This window comes from Lolium perenne, chromosome 3 (genome assembly GCF_019359855.2).
Source record: "Lolium perenne isolate Kyuss_39 chromosome 3, Kyuss_2.0, whole genome shotgun sequence".
Classification (NCBI taxonomy): Eukaryota; Viridiplantae; Streptophyta; class Magnoliopsida; order Poales; family Poaceae; genus Lolium; species Lolium perenne.
The window spans coordinates 105,022,778-105,039,054 of NC_067246.2; the positions used below are offsets into that span (position 1 = coordinate 105,022,778).

The window sequence follows — 16,277 nt, forward strand, 5'->3', positions numbered from 1 at the left end:
GAGGAAGGAGTTTGGCAAGAGTTATTGACAAACAAGTATCTTGGGAGTAAATCTTTGTCTCAAGTTCAGTCTAAGCCTACAGATTCCCCCTTTTGGAAGGGGATTATGAAGGCTAAAGATGATGTTTTTAAGCGGGGTTCCTTTACTGTAGGAGACGGTATGAAAACCAGGTTTTGGGAAGACACTTGGTTAGGTGACACGCCCCTGAATATCCAATATGCTAGTTTATATAATGCGGCCACAACTAAAAATGTCTTAGTCGCCGACGTCCTGGGTAATCTACCACTAAATATAAGATTTAATAAGATGTTAACTCGAGATAGATGGGATGCTTGGATCTCTTTAGTGCGACGGTTGATGGCTGTCCACTTAACAAATGAACCAGATAGTTTTGTATGGAAACTCTCTTCCACTGGTATTTTCTCAGTTAAATCTTTGTATGCTAATTATTTGAATGGACATACTGTTTTCTTGAAAAAAAACTTGTGGAAGATGAAGGTACCACTCAAGATTAGGATCTTTATGTGGTTCCTTTACAACAAGGTGATTCTAACAAAAGATAACCTGGCGAAACGAAGATGGGATGGGTGTACTGGTTGTGTCTTTTGTGGTCAAAGAGAAACAATAGATCACCTTTTCATTGCTTGCCATTTTCCCGTTTAGTTTGGAGAGTAGTGCATTTTACTTTTAATATACCTCCACCCATGAATATAATTAATTTGTTTGGTAATTGGTTAAATGGGATTGATAAAAAACAAAGGAACGAATCCACATTGGGGTTTGTGCTTTAGTTTGGACAATTTGGAATTGTCGGAATGAGGTCGTTTTTAATAGGTGTGCTAACCCAAATTTCTTACAGGTTATTCACAGGGCGGCTTCATTGATTCACCTATGGTCATACCTCCTCCCCGTGGAGCAGCGGGAACCTTTGGATACCGAATGCAATCGTTTGATGGTGGTCGTTCGGGCTATCTTCAGCCAGGCTGGCTTGTTGCAATCTCGACGCATTGAAGATGGCAATTAGACTTCTTTTGGTTTCATCTCTATTTCTTTGGCTGGTTTTTACAGCCATTTTGATTGACCCGTGAGCGGGGTGTAATATCAGTTTACTGGATGTTTGATACTCTACAACTATGCTTTAATAAAACGGCTGTGTGCATCTTCTAGATGCAGAGGCTGGGGCTATAAGCTCCCATTTCGAAAAAACACATAGCTAGTTAAGAAGAAATTATATCTAAACATGAACCAGAATGTACTATCCTAAGGAACTCAATCTAATTAACTAAGGACATAATCATGATTAGATGTGTATGTACCCTAGAATAGAGGACCAAACCATGGTTGATAGAGGTGAAAGCCTAGCATCAGAGGCCATAGGGAGCTAGGGAGAGAGAGGGTAGAGGAGGAGCTTCTCGTAGCCATGGAACTCCATGGGGGAGCCTAAATCAACCATGCACATTGCTGTTGCTGGAGATGAATAAGATGCAGTCGCAGCGACGATGGCACCGAGACCAACAACAAGGGGCATATCAACCTACGTCTGGCCACGCAGGCAGAAACGCGATGTCCTAGACCACACCAACAACCCTAGGAAGGCCACCAAGCTCACTAGAGCTTAGCGGCACGATGAACACCGAAACCTAGGATTTGGAGCAACCTTTAGAGATCTTGATAGTCAAATCGATTTGGATAGAATGGAAGAGCAGAGAGAGGTGAGCATTTGTGTGGGAGTACGATGTTCAGAGATGGCCGTGGTGGCAGGGAAACAACGGAGGCGACCACGGGTGCAAGGGCGAGAGAGAGCGAGAGAGGGCACATGAGAGACAAGGGGGAGAGAGTGACGATGTGGTATGGTATGACCGGACCGGTTTGATTGGTTTGAACCACTAGTCTGCCAGGTGGGACCCATTATAGGGGTATTTTTGTCATTTCCCAAATAGGTTAAAAAGGCTAAAAATCAACTAAATCAGAAAATAAAAATAAATACCAGGAGGTAGAGAAAAATATGAATATTTCAAATCTTATTTTTGGTAGTTTTAAAAAAATCTATTTCTAGTAGGTTAAAATGCTAGTTGAATTAATAAGTAAAAATATCATTCTTGATATTTAAAATACTCCAAAACACCAAAATTCATAAGTTCCAAAGTAAAATGAATAATAATTTCCGAATTCAGAATATTATTATTAACTTGAAAATCACTTAAAAGTGCTACCCATGTAATAGTACCATTCAAAATTCACACAAAACCCAAAAGGGTCAAAATACTAATTTCACCTAAAATAAGAAGAAATCCACAACCCAAGTGTAATAATACATACGGGTGGGCAAAAAAACCGATGACCGAAGACCCAAACCAAAAAGACCGAGACCGAAATGACCGATAAAGAAATTGGGTAGAAAATTTTGTAGACCGAATTTAGTTTGGTAAATTCGGTTATTTCTTCCAAGTAACCGAATTGACCAAACTGGCCAAATTTTGCGTGAGACTGTCCAATCTTTAGAATTGTGTTATGTGCGTGAGATGTGGTATTCTTGAATGTTGATGAAATTTTTCTAGGATTGTTAAATTTTTTGTTTAGATTGTTAAACATTTATTCCTGCCAATTGATAATAATATATGCAATGGAAAAACATCCAAAATACATCTAAAATGTTACCAATTTTTTACTAAATAATGTCTAATATTTGTGTTGACAACATTGACCATGATGTTCGATCATGACTGAACCCGAACCCGAATTGTTGGGTAAATTTGTCGGGTAGTAAAACGAGCAAGTATATTTCGGGTTTTATTTTTTTATGACCGAATTCTAAATAGACCGAAATACAAAATCTGTATTGTCGGTCGTGATTGAATGCCCACCCCTATTAATACACCAACAATGCATTACATATATTTTGATTATTGCATCATTTGGTTCTTTAAACATTGTCCTTCCAGACAATGATACAATCTTTAGGACCCGTGGTCAAGGGTAAGGAAAAAACATTAGAACTGTTCTAAGTAAGTTCAGTCTTGCATGTCCTCTTGATTATTTTTATCAAACTATTTTCAAAAAGTACCATTGCATCAAAAGCAAAAAAAAAAAAATGTTTTACGGATGTTCAAATGAACTATTGTGTAGGGAAATAGAACCATGTATGAATACAGAGTTTAAACTCTTTGGTGGAGGTTCTATTGTACCGGGGAAGGAAACTTAGAATTAAGACTGTAGTCATTCATTCTAGGCATCGTATAGACATCACCGACGACACATCTTGTTACCGGGCGAGCGAGTCAGAACTACCTTCTTCCTTTCATATCTTTTTAAATTTCTTAGTTGGGTTGTATTTCGTGGTGGAATCAGCGGGTGTGAGACCGTAACGTTCCCATCCTATGCTGCAAGATGACAACTTTAGTATCTTTTAACAGAGGGTAAGTGAGTGTAGGTTTTAGACCAAACCTTGTTACAACGGGTGAAATACGGGGTTGCGAAGAGGGACTTGGTATGCCTCGGTTAAACTTGGCACAAGCTTCATACCCCAGAAGTGTGAAAATGTCGACAAGGCTAAGGACGTTTGTGGAGAAAGTAGCGCACCTACGCAGAGTGTATAAATGTGGCTTGTTACTCTCTGTTCAGGGAATAGAACTACAACCACAACGGGAAAGAATCTCCATGAAGATGTCACAACCCGTGAAGGATGACGGATATAGTTGTTCTGAACAAAACTTGCTTTCTTTAAGAAACAGTTCTTGAATACTTGCATAAGTGTAGGATCACCGATCCACGGCTGTAGATAGTGCATCAAATACCCACTTATCTACAATTTGCCGAGTACGCTTGTACTCACCTATACCTTCTTAAATTCTTGCTTAGACTAAAAGAATACATAGTAGAGGCTTCCAGAGGAACTGATGATCGAGGAAACGACTACATAGTGAGAACATACTAGAATTAGACTGAAGGAGCGGAAGACTAGTAGACAGAAACAAGGACTTAGATACACTAGATTAGCATAGGAGAATATATGGTACTACATTTCTCCAGGTACCATAACACTTAGAGTTAGGACATTTGAATTTAGATTTGTTTGCAAATCCCTTTGAACCAAAAAGATCTAGGTCTTTTGTACTCTTTTGTAACGTGACAAGAACTAGAAGAATGTTCAACCTGCAATATTTCTGGTGTTTAAGTAATATAATTTCTATTCGCAAAAAAAAAAAAAACTAGAAGAATGTTCAACCTGCAATATTTCTTTTGTATCACTCTCAGGATGTAATATTTATGAAACGGTGTTTCGTGAGTATTATGCCAACGATTTGCGCACTACATCATGCAGTGATATGTTGGGTCACCGCACGTGGGATCCACGGGACCAACTCCAATGTTGAGTGCACGGTGGACTCAGTTGACCGCTTCATCAGACTCGTAGTTACTCGACGATCAACTGCATGGCTGCTAGCGAGGTGTATGGCCGGAAAATCCAGCGAACGGCGACCGCACTACTTTGGCGGGTGGAGATCACGATAATAAGGTGCTCGACAGTGGTGGCGAACTTGACCACAAAACAATCATGAATGGCCAAAAGGTTATGAAGTCACTTATTTCCCTCTCTACATTGGAAACTTCCTTTTCTTACTGTGTAGTGTGTTAGAGGAAAATGTACCACAAAATTGTAATAGTATTTGACAAAGACATGATCAAGCGGCGTGTTTTGGCAAATGTCACAAAATAATGAACGTCTCGGAGCAGACGTTCCCTTTATTGTATTATAAGAAACTATCATAATATTTACTTAATAAGATCCATTTAGGTGGGGATTTTTTTCTATTTGTATGTATTATGTCTTGCTTGGCTCGCACTATTCTGAAAACACCAGAATAAAAGAAAAACATGAATATGTTTTGAATGGATGCACAAATCAGAGGATAAAAACATTGGAATTTCATAACATTTGTTCTTTGGCTCATGGGAATAAGAAAACACATAGAAATATAAATAAACGTGGTCAAATCAAAATATAACCATATGAAAAAATATAATTAAGCTATGTTATTATTCCACTAAAGATATGCTCTCTTGCTATTCTTCCATAACAATTTGAAAACGAAGTCTAACATGGTAGAAACATCCTAAAAACCCAAGCTTAAACAACATCATGAGTCATCTTCTTCATTGTTGTCAAACTACACCATTAGTTGAACGAATGTTAATATGTTGATGTAAAATAGTTTGAACAAATGTTAATATGTTGATGTAAAACATAAAAATCCTGTTTCACATAGTTCTCATTTCTAGAGATCTAAATTTTGACCCTTCTAGAGTTGGAGATTATGGAATATGAATGTAGTCGATCATTAACGAAATCTTGTTGTTTCTTGACCGATGTTGTAATGACACACTAGTGGAAAACAGGGCTTCCGTGGGAGCCTTTTGTCGCGGGCGCGCCTGCACCCGTGACAAATGGCCTGGCCACGTCGCCCCGAAACCATGTGGAGCGCGCAGGGCCTTTTGTCGCGCCCGTTTGTCGCGGGCCGTATTACGACCCGCGACAAAAGGGGTCTGAGGGCTGGCGCCTCCTGTCGGCACCCCTTTTGTCGCGGGTCGTAATACGGCCCGCGACAAAAGGGCCATGCCTATATATATAGAAGCAGCCAGCCACCCCCCACCTCATTTTTTCCTTGGTGGTGAAGGTGGAGGTGTATGCTAGCTCATTTTTCTACATGTGCACAAGAGGTGTTTGATGGAATGCTTGTGAGAGGGATGCCACTTGGTTTTATTTGATAAGATTTCTCCTCTTTTCGATCCTAAAAGGTTAGCAACTATTTTCTCGACTATATATATATGCATAGTCCGTACAATACTAATTTTAGCAAGGTGATTGCATCTGATACATATATAATTGTACTTATGATGCAGATGAGTCATCCATGGATGTACGGTAACCGATGTGCTCCCGCTTTCAGAGAGGGCGTGAATTCTTTCCTGCTTGTGGCCGAGGCCAACAAGTCGAAGCAAGGTTTTATGTGCTGTCCATGTCTAAAATGTAAGAACGAGAAGGATTACTCTTGCTCAAGAGATATTAAGAGCCACCTGCTTCGGTTTGGGTTCATGTCCAGCTATAATGTTTGGACCAAGCACGGAGAAGAAGGGGTTATGATGGAAGACGGCGATGAGGAAGAAGATAATGATGACCAGTACCGATCTATGTTCTCTGAATGCTTTGATACCGCAATGGACGACAATGAAGAAGAAGGAGGTGAAGAACAGGCATCAGATGATCCTGTTGATGATGATCTTCGTCGGGCCATTTCTGATGCAAGAAGAGACCGTAGCACGGATAAGGAGAGGTTGCGGTTCGACAAGATGTTAGAGGACCACCACAAATTGTTGTACCCAGGTTGTGAAGATGGGCATAGAAAGCTGGGTAGCATATTGGAATTGCTGAAATGGAAGGCGAGAGGTCGGTGTGGTGACTCGGGATTTGAGAAATTGATGATAATATTAAAGAAGTTGTTTCCAAGAAATAATGAATTGCCCGTCAGTACATATGAAGCAAAGAAGCTTGTCTGCCCTCTAGGATTAGATGTGCAGAAGATACATGCATGCATTAATGACTGTATCCTCTACCGCGGTGAGAAGTACGAGAATTTGAATAAATGTCCGATATGTGGTGCATTGCGGTATAAGATCAGAAAAGATGACCCTGGTGATGTTGAGGGCGAGCCACCCAGGAAGAGGGTTCCTGCGAAGGTGATGTGGTATGCTCCAATAATACCACGGTTGAAACGTTTGTTCAGAAACAAAGAGCATACCAAGTTGTTGCGATAGCACATGGAAGAACGTAAGAAAGACGCGATGTTGAGGCACCCCGCTGATGGTCGGCAGTGGAGAAACATCGGGAGAGAGTTTCCGGATTTTGCAGGTGAGGCAAGGAACTTATACTTTGGTCTAAGTACAGATGGCATGAATCCTTTTGGGGTGCAGAGCTGCAGTCACAGCACCTGGCCCGTGACTCTATGTATCTACAACCTTCCTCCTTGGTTGTGCATGAAGCGGAAGTTCATTATGATGCCAGTGCTTATCCAAGGCCCAAAGCAACCGGGCAACGACATTGATGTGTACCTAAGGCCATTAGTCGATGAACTTTTGGAGTTGTGGGCCAAACCAGGTGTACGTGTGTGGGATGAGCACACGGAGCAAGAATTTGACCTACGAGCGTTGCTATTCGTAACCATCAATGATTGGCCTGCTCTCAGTAACATTTCAGGACAGACGAACAAAGGATACAATGCATGCACACACTGTTTAGATGAGACTGAAAGTAAATATTTGGGAAAAAGCAGAAAAGTTGTGTACCCGTTCAATCGTCGTTTCCTTCCGCGCAAGTATCCCTTAAGGAAAAAAGGCAAGCATTTCGATGGCGAGGCAGACCGCCGTCCGAAGCCTGTCCCCCGTAGTGGTGCTGATATATTTGACATGGTCAAGGATTTAAATGTTATCTTTGGAAAGGGTCCAGGCAGTCGACCTGTTCCGAAAGACGATGACGGACACGCGCCCATGTGGAAGAAGAAATCTATTTTCTGGGAGCTAGAATATTGGAAAGTCCTGGAAGTCCGCTCTGCAATCGACGTGATGCACCTGACCAAGAATCTTTGTGTGAATATTCTAGGTTTTCTGGGCGTGTATGGAAAGACAAAAGATACACCAGAAGTACGGGAGGACCAGGAACTTCATAAAGGATGAAACGGCAATCATCCAGGGCAGTTTGTAGGGCCTGCCAGCTACGCTCTTACCAAACAAGAGAAGGAGATCTTTTTTGAAGCCCTATTCAGTATCAAGGTTCCGTCTGGTTTCTCGTCGAATATAAAGGGGATAGTAAATATGAAGGAGAAAAAATTCCAGAACCTGAAGTCCCATGACTGTCACGTGCTTATGACACAATTGCTTCCGATTGCATTGAGGGGACTTCTACCAGAAAATGTTCGACTAGCCATTGTGAAGATATGTGCATTCCTGAACGCAATTTCTCAGAAGGTAATGGATCCAGAAACTTTGTCAGGATTACAGGAAGATGTGGTCCAATGTCTTGTCAGCTTCGAGTTGTTGTTCCCACCATCCTTCTTCAATATTATGACGCACCTCCTCGTTCACCTAGTTGAAGAGATTAGAATTCTCGGTCCTGTATTTCTACACAATATGTTCCCCTTCGAGAGGTTCATGGGAGTCTTAAAGAAATATGTTCATAACCGAGCTAAGCCGGAAGGAAGTATCTCAAAGGGCTACGGAACTGAGGAGGTCATTGAGTTTTGTGTTGACTTTCTTCCTGACCTTAAGCCGATTGGTGTTCCTGAATCTCGGTATGAGGGGAGGCTGACTGGAAAAGGCACACTAGGAAGGAAAGCAACGGTGTGGAGGGACAAGATTTCTTTCAATCAAGCACACTACACAGTTCTATACAATTCCAGCTTGGTGGCTCCGTACATCGAGAAACATAAGAATGTTTTACGAGAAATAAACCCGGGCCAGCCCGAGTCCTTGATTACACGTCAACACATGAATACCTTCGGCAGTTGGTTGCAAAGACATCTCATTAATGACCCATCTGTTGTGGAGCAGCTGTACTTGTTGGCCAGGTTACCATCTTCAAACATATGTACATTCCAAGGGTACGAGATAAATGGGAATACATTTTACACGATCGACCAAGATAAAAAGAGCACCAACCAAAACAGCGGTGTCCGCTTCGATGCAAAAGACGAGAATGGGCAGACCACCACATATTATGGATACATAGAGGAGATATGGGAACTTGACTATGGTCCCACTTTTAAGGTCCCTTTGTTTCGGTGCAAATGGGTGAAGCTCAGCGCTATACATATTGACGATAAGTACGGTATGATAACAGTGGATCCCAACAATCTTGCGTACCTGGACGAGCCTTTTGTCCTAGCCAGCGAGGTGGCTCAAGTTTTCTACGTGAAGGATATGTCTAGCAAATCAAGAAAAAGAAATCAAGAAAAGAATACATCAAACGAGGAGCCAAAGCGCCACATAGTTCTTTTAGGGAAAAGAAACATCGTGGGAGTGGATGACAAGACAGACATGTCAGAAGATTATAATAAGTTTAAAGAAATTCCGCCCTTCACGGTGAAAATTGACCCAAGCATCTTGCTAAATGATGAAGATTCTCCATGGCTACGGTGTAGAAGATCACAACACTAGATGGCGATGTAATAATGTATTCTTCATATATAGTTCCCAAGACAATCTCTACATTTATGTAATAATGAGAACCCTTTCCCCAACACTGTTAGAGGAGACGGAGTCTTTCACGGGCTTGCATGGAAATTTTTCCGAGGAGCAACTTCCGAAGATGCCGTAGGGCATGTGCACCAACGACATCTTCGAGAAGTTGCGCCACGGGAGATTTCCCAACCCTTTCCTTCATCCATGGGAATGAAACTGTGCTTGGCTTGTTGATCTGCTTGGCAAGGCGTATCGATGCTCCTTTTATAGGCACGGCACCGCTTCTACTTTGTCTTATTCCTTCGACAGGCCGTCGTGCGCTACATGCTTTATCTCATCGAGCAGTGCGTCCACCCACGCGTCCTTATCCTGCCGACACCTTTAGTCGCGGTTGCAGCCACCAACCGTGACAAAAGGTTACCGACACATCCTTATCCTGCCGACAGCTTTAGTCGCGGTTGCAGCCACCAACCGTGACAAAAGGCCCTCCTAGATAAGCCTCCCCCAGTCTTTTGTCGCGGTTTGAGCCTCCACCCGGGATGAAAGTTTCGCGCGCCACTTCGTTCCCGCCTATTTTCTTCCCGCATTCCCGCCATTTTTCCACTATATATATGTAGGCTTGGACTCATATCTGCAAACCTCATCACTCTCTCCCATGGCTTCCATCGTATGTCTAACACCCCGGGAGGCGGAGGCGCTTTGCGCCTCGAACTACCCCTGCCCGCCCGGCTACCGCGTCCCGATCGGCTGGTTGCTGAGCGTCGGAGGCGTACCGGTCCCTCCTATCCCTCTTGGTGTGCCACGCGAGATGGCCATCACGAACCACTACTATTTCGAGCACACGCCTGAGCAGCGGAGGAATCCCCAGTGGCATCTCGACTACAGCCCGACTTGGGACAGCTTCTTCATCAATCGGCGTGAGAGGGCGGTTGCCAGGTACGAGGAGGACGGCCCGCCTCCTTCGAACTTCAACGAGGCCGGCCGTCGGATGTGGTGGCGCGGCCGGACTCTCCAGAGCGTCCTGGCCTATCGTGGCCCCCGCCTGCGCTACCCTCAATCCCAGCCCACGCATGCTCACCCGCCGAGGTTGGACAACCGCGACCCCGATGCTAGCGACGATGACGTCGGCGACTATGATGACTACAGTGGCGAGTATTATAGGGCTAGGCACGACTATGATTGAATGGCTCCAACATTCGAATCTGGCCATGTATCTTAATTTTCAGTTGAGCTATGTACTTTAATTTCAGTTCAGTCGTAATAAATTTCGTGTAAGCCATATATAGCGCACGCTGGCCATGGCACGTGTAAGCCACGGCTACACACGTCGCACGCCGGCGTCGACGGGTGAGGCATGTGGAAGCGGTGGCCACACGTCGCACGACGGCGTCGGCGGGTGAGGCACGTGGAAGCGGTGGCCACACGTCGCACGACGGCGTCGACGGGACGCGACACGTGGCACGGGGACGCGACACGTGTGGCACGGCGGCGGTGCACAGGGGTGAAACATACCCGACTATCAACATTTCATATGACGCGAGATGCAAATAGGTATATGGATGTCATATTCATGTTCATTACCTTTTTCTGATCAATATTCATATATAAAACATTTGTATTTGAGTTACCATTCAAAAGTTATTGAAATAATAGTTTTATTAATTTAAAATACAAAAAATAAAGGGTGAAGAGGTATAGATGGGCTGATCCGTGGCACAGCCCATCCAACGGCTCTAGGCCGTTGGATTCAAACGGCCAGAGCCGTTGGAGGGGCTGTGCCGCGGATCAGCCCCAACGGCCTTTGGGCGCGGGTGGGGGCTTGCCCCGCGACAAAAGACCCCCCCTTTTGTCGCGGGTGGTGGCACGACCCGCGACAAAAGGGGGGTATTTTGTCGCGGGTCGTGCCACCACCCGCGACAAAAGGGGTGGGTATAAGAGGGGCCGTCGCGGGCGGAGCCGCCACCCGCGACTCTGGAGGCCAACCCTAGACGAATTTTGCGCCGCCGGGCTGCCAAAGTCGCCGCGCTGCTGCCGTCTTCCTCGCCTCCGGCCGCCGCCCTCTGCGCCGCCCCGCCTCTTCCTCTCGGGCCGCCGCCGTGCTCGTGCACTGTCGGGCCGCGCCGCGCCTCTGCCGCCTCTCGCGCCGCGCCGCGCCTCGACCGCCGCCGCCGCGCGTGTCTTCCTCGCACAGGCCGCCGCCGCAGCGCGCCGGCGCGCCTCGGGCCGCCGCCTCGCCCGCTGCGCAAGAAGGTAGCGCCGCCGCCTCGCCCGCTGCGCAAGAAGTTTTTTTTTGTTTTTTAATTTCAGTAATTGTTTTAGTTTTTTAATTTCTGTAATTGTTTTAGTTTTTTAATTTTTGTAATTGTTTTAGTATGAATTAGTATGGTTGTAATTGTTTTAGTTATATGAATTAGTATATGTATTTGGTATATGTATTAAGTTAATTAGTATGAATTAGTTATTTAGTTTAGGTTTAGTTAGTTAGTTTAACTAGGTTTAGTTAGTTTAGGTTTAGTTAGTTAATTGATTAGTTTTAGGTTGAAAAATGTTTAGTTTAGAAAAATGTTTAGTATATGTATTTACGGTTTTTTAGTATATGTATTTGCTTTATGGATTTAGTTTGTGCCGACACCCTCTCTCCACCGACACCGACACCCTCTCTCGCAAACTAGCGTCGCCGACACCCTCTCTCTCGCAAACACGCGTCCACCGACACCCTCTCTCTCTCTCTCGCAAACACGCGTCGCCGACACCCTCTCTCTCTCTCTCGCAAACACGCGTCGCCGACACCCTCTCTCTCTCTCGCAAACACGCGTCGCCGACACCCTCTCCCTCTCGTAAACACGCGTCGCCGACACCATCTCCCTCTCGCAAACACGCGTCGCCGACACACTCTCCCTCTCGCAAACACGCGTCGCCGACACCCTCTCCCTCTCGCAAACACGCGTCGCCGACACCCTCTCCCTCTCGCAAACACGCGTCGCCGATTAGGGTTAGGGTTTGGTTTGTGTTTGATTAGGGTTAGGGTTTGGTTTGTGTTTGATTAGGGTTAGGGTTAGAACATGTACTTATCGATTTAATTCTTTTGCAGAAACAATGGATCCATTCGAACGGGACTTGGAACAGGAAGACATGTTCGTGGACATAATCCGCGATGGTACAGAAGCCGACCGAGAAGACCGCGACTCCGGTGATGGAGAAGCCGACGGCTCCGGTCATGGAGAAGCCGACGGCTCCGGTGACGGAGAAGCCGACGGCTCCGGTGACGGAGAAGCCGACGGCTCCGGTCATGACGAGGTATTAATGAAATTCTATATGTACATATGTATTGAGGCATTAGTATAGAGGCATTAATGCAATTCTATATGTATTCTCTTAGGCCTCCGAAGATAAGATAGAGAAACGAGGCCCGGCAAAGAAGTTGACCAAAAAAGACCACTTCACAATTGAAGCTATATCACCGGAAAGAAAACCGGTGGTACCCGCGAATGTCGGAGTGACATTTAAAAATCAGTGCGGAGTTGTGGTTAGAGATCGTATCCCGATCACTGTCAGAGAATGGAACAAGACCAAGAATGTGTCAGAAAATCAGGTTGCCGATAGGTACAAAGACACACTTTTCAGCGACCTCATGGCACATTTCACTTTGCCAGATTTGGGATCGGATTCTGAGAATGCTAAGCAGCGGGCGCTAGTGAAGAAATGGGCTCTTAAGAAGATGGGGGAACTTTTCCAGGCGTATAAGAACCGGTTATGGAAAAATTATAAGAAAGACAAGAAGCCTCCATTATTCGAGAACTACCTAGCGAAGCAGGAGCATAACTGGGAAGATTTTGTGAGGTACAAAGAATCAGAGGAGGCTGTGAACCTGTCAACGAAAAACAAGAAGAATGCAAGCGAAAAGAAATATCACCATCATACGGGGCGAGGGGGCTACGGAGTAGCCATGCCTAAGTAGGATGCACAAGAGGCTGAGATGGAGCTGAACGGGATCACTCCAGAACCCACGCGAGAAGGATGGGACACTAGGGCTCGAAATTGGTTCCTCGCGCATGGCTGTGAGTATGACATGAAGACAGGGAACATTGTTGAAAGTGACACCAGGGTTAGGGTACCCAGGCAAAAATGGATTGAAGTGACGACAAATATAAAGGCGGGAAAACTAAAGTTTGCTCCCGATAGAGAGAAAGACTTGCTGACGCTTGTCCTCGGTAATCCTGAGAAGGGAGGACGAACAAGAGGCTTCGGCCCTAGTGTTCCGTGGTCGCTTGGGTTTCCGGCCGACGCGGAGACTTATAGAAGCCGAGCGAGAGCTAAACAACGCCAGCTGGAGGTGCAGAATGACCGGATGGCCGAGTTCCAACGCCGACTTGACCAGCAGCAGCGGGAGCTTCAGCAGCAGCAGCGGGAGATAAATGAACTAAAAGGACAGCGCCCGCCAGATAATACCGCTGACATATCTCAGCGACGAGATAGCAGCGTGGCCGACTCGGAGGCCCCTCCTACACAGATGATGATAGATGCCGGTCCTGGCGACCCCTTGGATGGAATCAAGGAGCAAACACCTTGTGATCTCCATGAGGTGTTCAGGAAGGTTTCTGTTAAGGTGGCGGTCGGCTATGTCTTACCGGCATTTGGACCTTAAGGTGAGCCGGCAACATGGCATGGCAATCCGATTCCAGCTGGCTATGCTCGTGTCGGGGTGGATTCAGTTGTCCCGTCGTGGGAGACATTGGAGCTCGATATCCCTGGAGGTGATGGGGGGCTTACACTCAGAGAGGTGCTGGGAGAAATCATTTTCTGGGAAAAGAAGAACATCAGGCTGCCAGGCTGGGTAGCACCTAGTACCAGTCGTCCCAGCAGGTCACCATCACCTCTTCCAGGTGATCGCAGGCCACCATCACCTCCTCCTACTGATCACATGTCGCCACCATCACCCCGTGGGTACGACGTCGACCACGACATCGGTAGTCCATCTCCATCTCCAGCGCCGCCGCCTCCGCCCACTAAGACTCGGAATGCACCCAGCCGGAAGCGTTTCAAGAGTCCTGTCCGCAAGATGTCGCCCCTCCCAAAAGTACCAAAGGTTCCTCCCTCCCGTCCTTACGATCGTACCCCGGAGGAAAATGATGCCATTGTTAAGAAATACAATTATGATTTTTTTCATAAGCCAAAACCTCCAGCGCCAGAGCCATACACAGAGAAGCAAATAGAATATGCTACTAGTTTTCTGAACACACCATCGCAGTATGAGTTACACGAGAAGAAGGATGACTATACACGCACTCTTGCGAAGGTAATTGACCAAAAGAAGGATGAAAAGGCTAAGGAGAAGGACATTGCTGGCACGAGCAAATCATCAGCTAGAAGTGCAGCTGAGAAAAAGTCAAGTTCAACAAGTGCACCCCTCAAGGCCAAGCAAACGACAAAAGGCAAAAAGAGAAAGGAAGTTCCCCTCCTCGGTGCTCAGCCCAAACAATCGATCCCAGCACTCAAAGTGCTTAATGTTCCCAAGGTGTACCAGGAACATCATGGTGGTATCGATATGGAAGAAGCTGCAAGGCTAGCGGCTTCATGTTCAGTTACCGTGGAGGAATTGCTACTTGCAGCAGATGCTGCACTACCCATTGCTGATATAGCTCCTAAATTTGTCTACGGGGCCGACTTGGTCAGCAGAGAGCAGCTGCATAAACTGCCAACACATATGCGGAATTTGCATCAGTGGTACCTTGATGCATGCAAGGAGAACATAATGTACATCGTGGCGAGTATACCATGGGAATATTACTACCGAAAGGAGGAGATCCATATTGAGATGAATGAACTCTGGCAGTTATTCAATCTAGATGCCCTCGACAAATCTCTCATGAGTTGCTATTGCTTGTAAGTTGTTAACTACATATAAGTTCATTTTCATTCAGTTCATGTTCGTTTTCATTGCATATATATACTCATTATATCTTATGGGTTCTCTTATGCAGACTGAAGATCAGTGAATGCAAAAGTAATAATATTATCAATGTTGGGTTTATTGACCCAGATAAAATACATGTTGAAACGGTGAAGCATAAACGCGAAGAAACGGGGGGAAACCTACTAAGGTTTTTGGGGGAGCAATATTTCTGTGATTCAATATTGTTTCCTTACAACTACGAGTGAGAGTCTTAATGATCTTTTATGCACATTCAATTTTTCTTACTCGATGTTAAGTGTAATTCCTGACGTATATGCATAACATGTGCAGCTTCCACTGGATTCTACTAGACATTCAACCTGATAAGGGAATAGTTGAAGTAAAAGACCCACTGAGTAGAGGCGTGGACGGGTTCCAGGACTTGCAGAAGTTGCTCCAAGTGTAATTTTCTTCATCGCCGCGCTTTATCTTTCGTGAGATATCAATTAATTATCCACTCATTCAATCATTCTTTTGCCTGGCAGGGCTTGGCAAGCTTTGAAGAATCATCATAAGGAGATTACCTTTGCAAAGAAGCTAACATTTACTCCTGTACCGTGCCCCCAGCAGCCACAAGGGACGAATCTATGTGGATACTACGTTTGCGAGTCCATTCGCATGTTAACCACTGAGAAGCAGAACAAAAATAAATTCGACGTAAGCAATAACATTCACAACTTTATTTATTATCATCAATATTTCGTTATCAAGACTGATATAGTCATACTCATCTCATTTTCGTATATAGGTCGACTTCATGCGGGACAGACTCCAACCAAAGGAACACGCACTAGGAATCGCGGAGGAACTGGCGGGACTTTTGGTTAGAGAAGTAATAAACAACAAAGGCTTGTTTAGTCCAAATAGATGCTCTACCTCCAAATAGACGGTCGTTAGTACCGCTTGTCGATCGTGAGCTCCATGTATATATGTAGGGAATCTACGAATATGTGTAAGGGGAATCGACTTTTGCTTCCAATATTTGTTTGATCGATCTATATATATATATAATGAATGAACGTGTACAACTTCTAGTAGCGTACAAATATATGCAACTTTTATTTTCGAACGAAAAAAATGAAATAACAGGCGG

General features: G+C 45.0%; 1 long non-coding RNA gene across 1 annotated transcript; it reads left to right on the plus strand.

Annotated features, from left to right (window-relative positions):
* Nucleotides 1-15,088: 15,088 nt before the first annotated feature.
* On the plus strand, nt 15,089-15,881 carry LOC139837559 (uncharacterized). Its single transcript, XR_011754070.1, has 3 exons — nt 15,089-15,386; nt 15,476-15,586; nt 15,670-15,881. It is a non-coding gene; the product is annotated as an uncharacterized lncRNA (long non-coding RNA).
* Nucleotides 15,882-16,277: the final 396 nt, after the last annotated feature.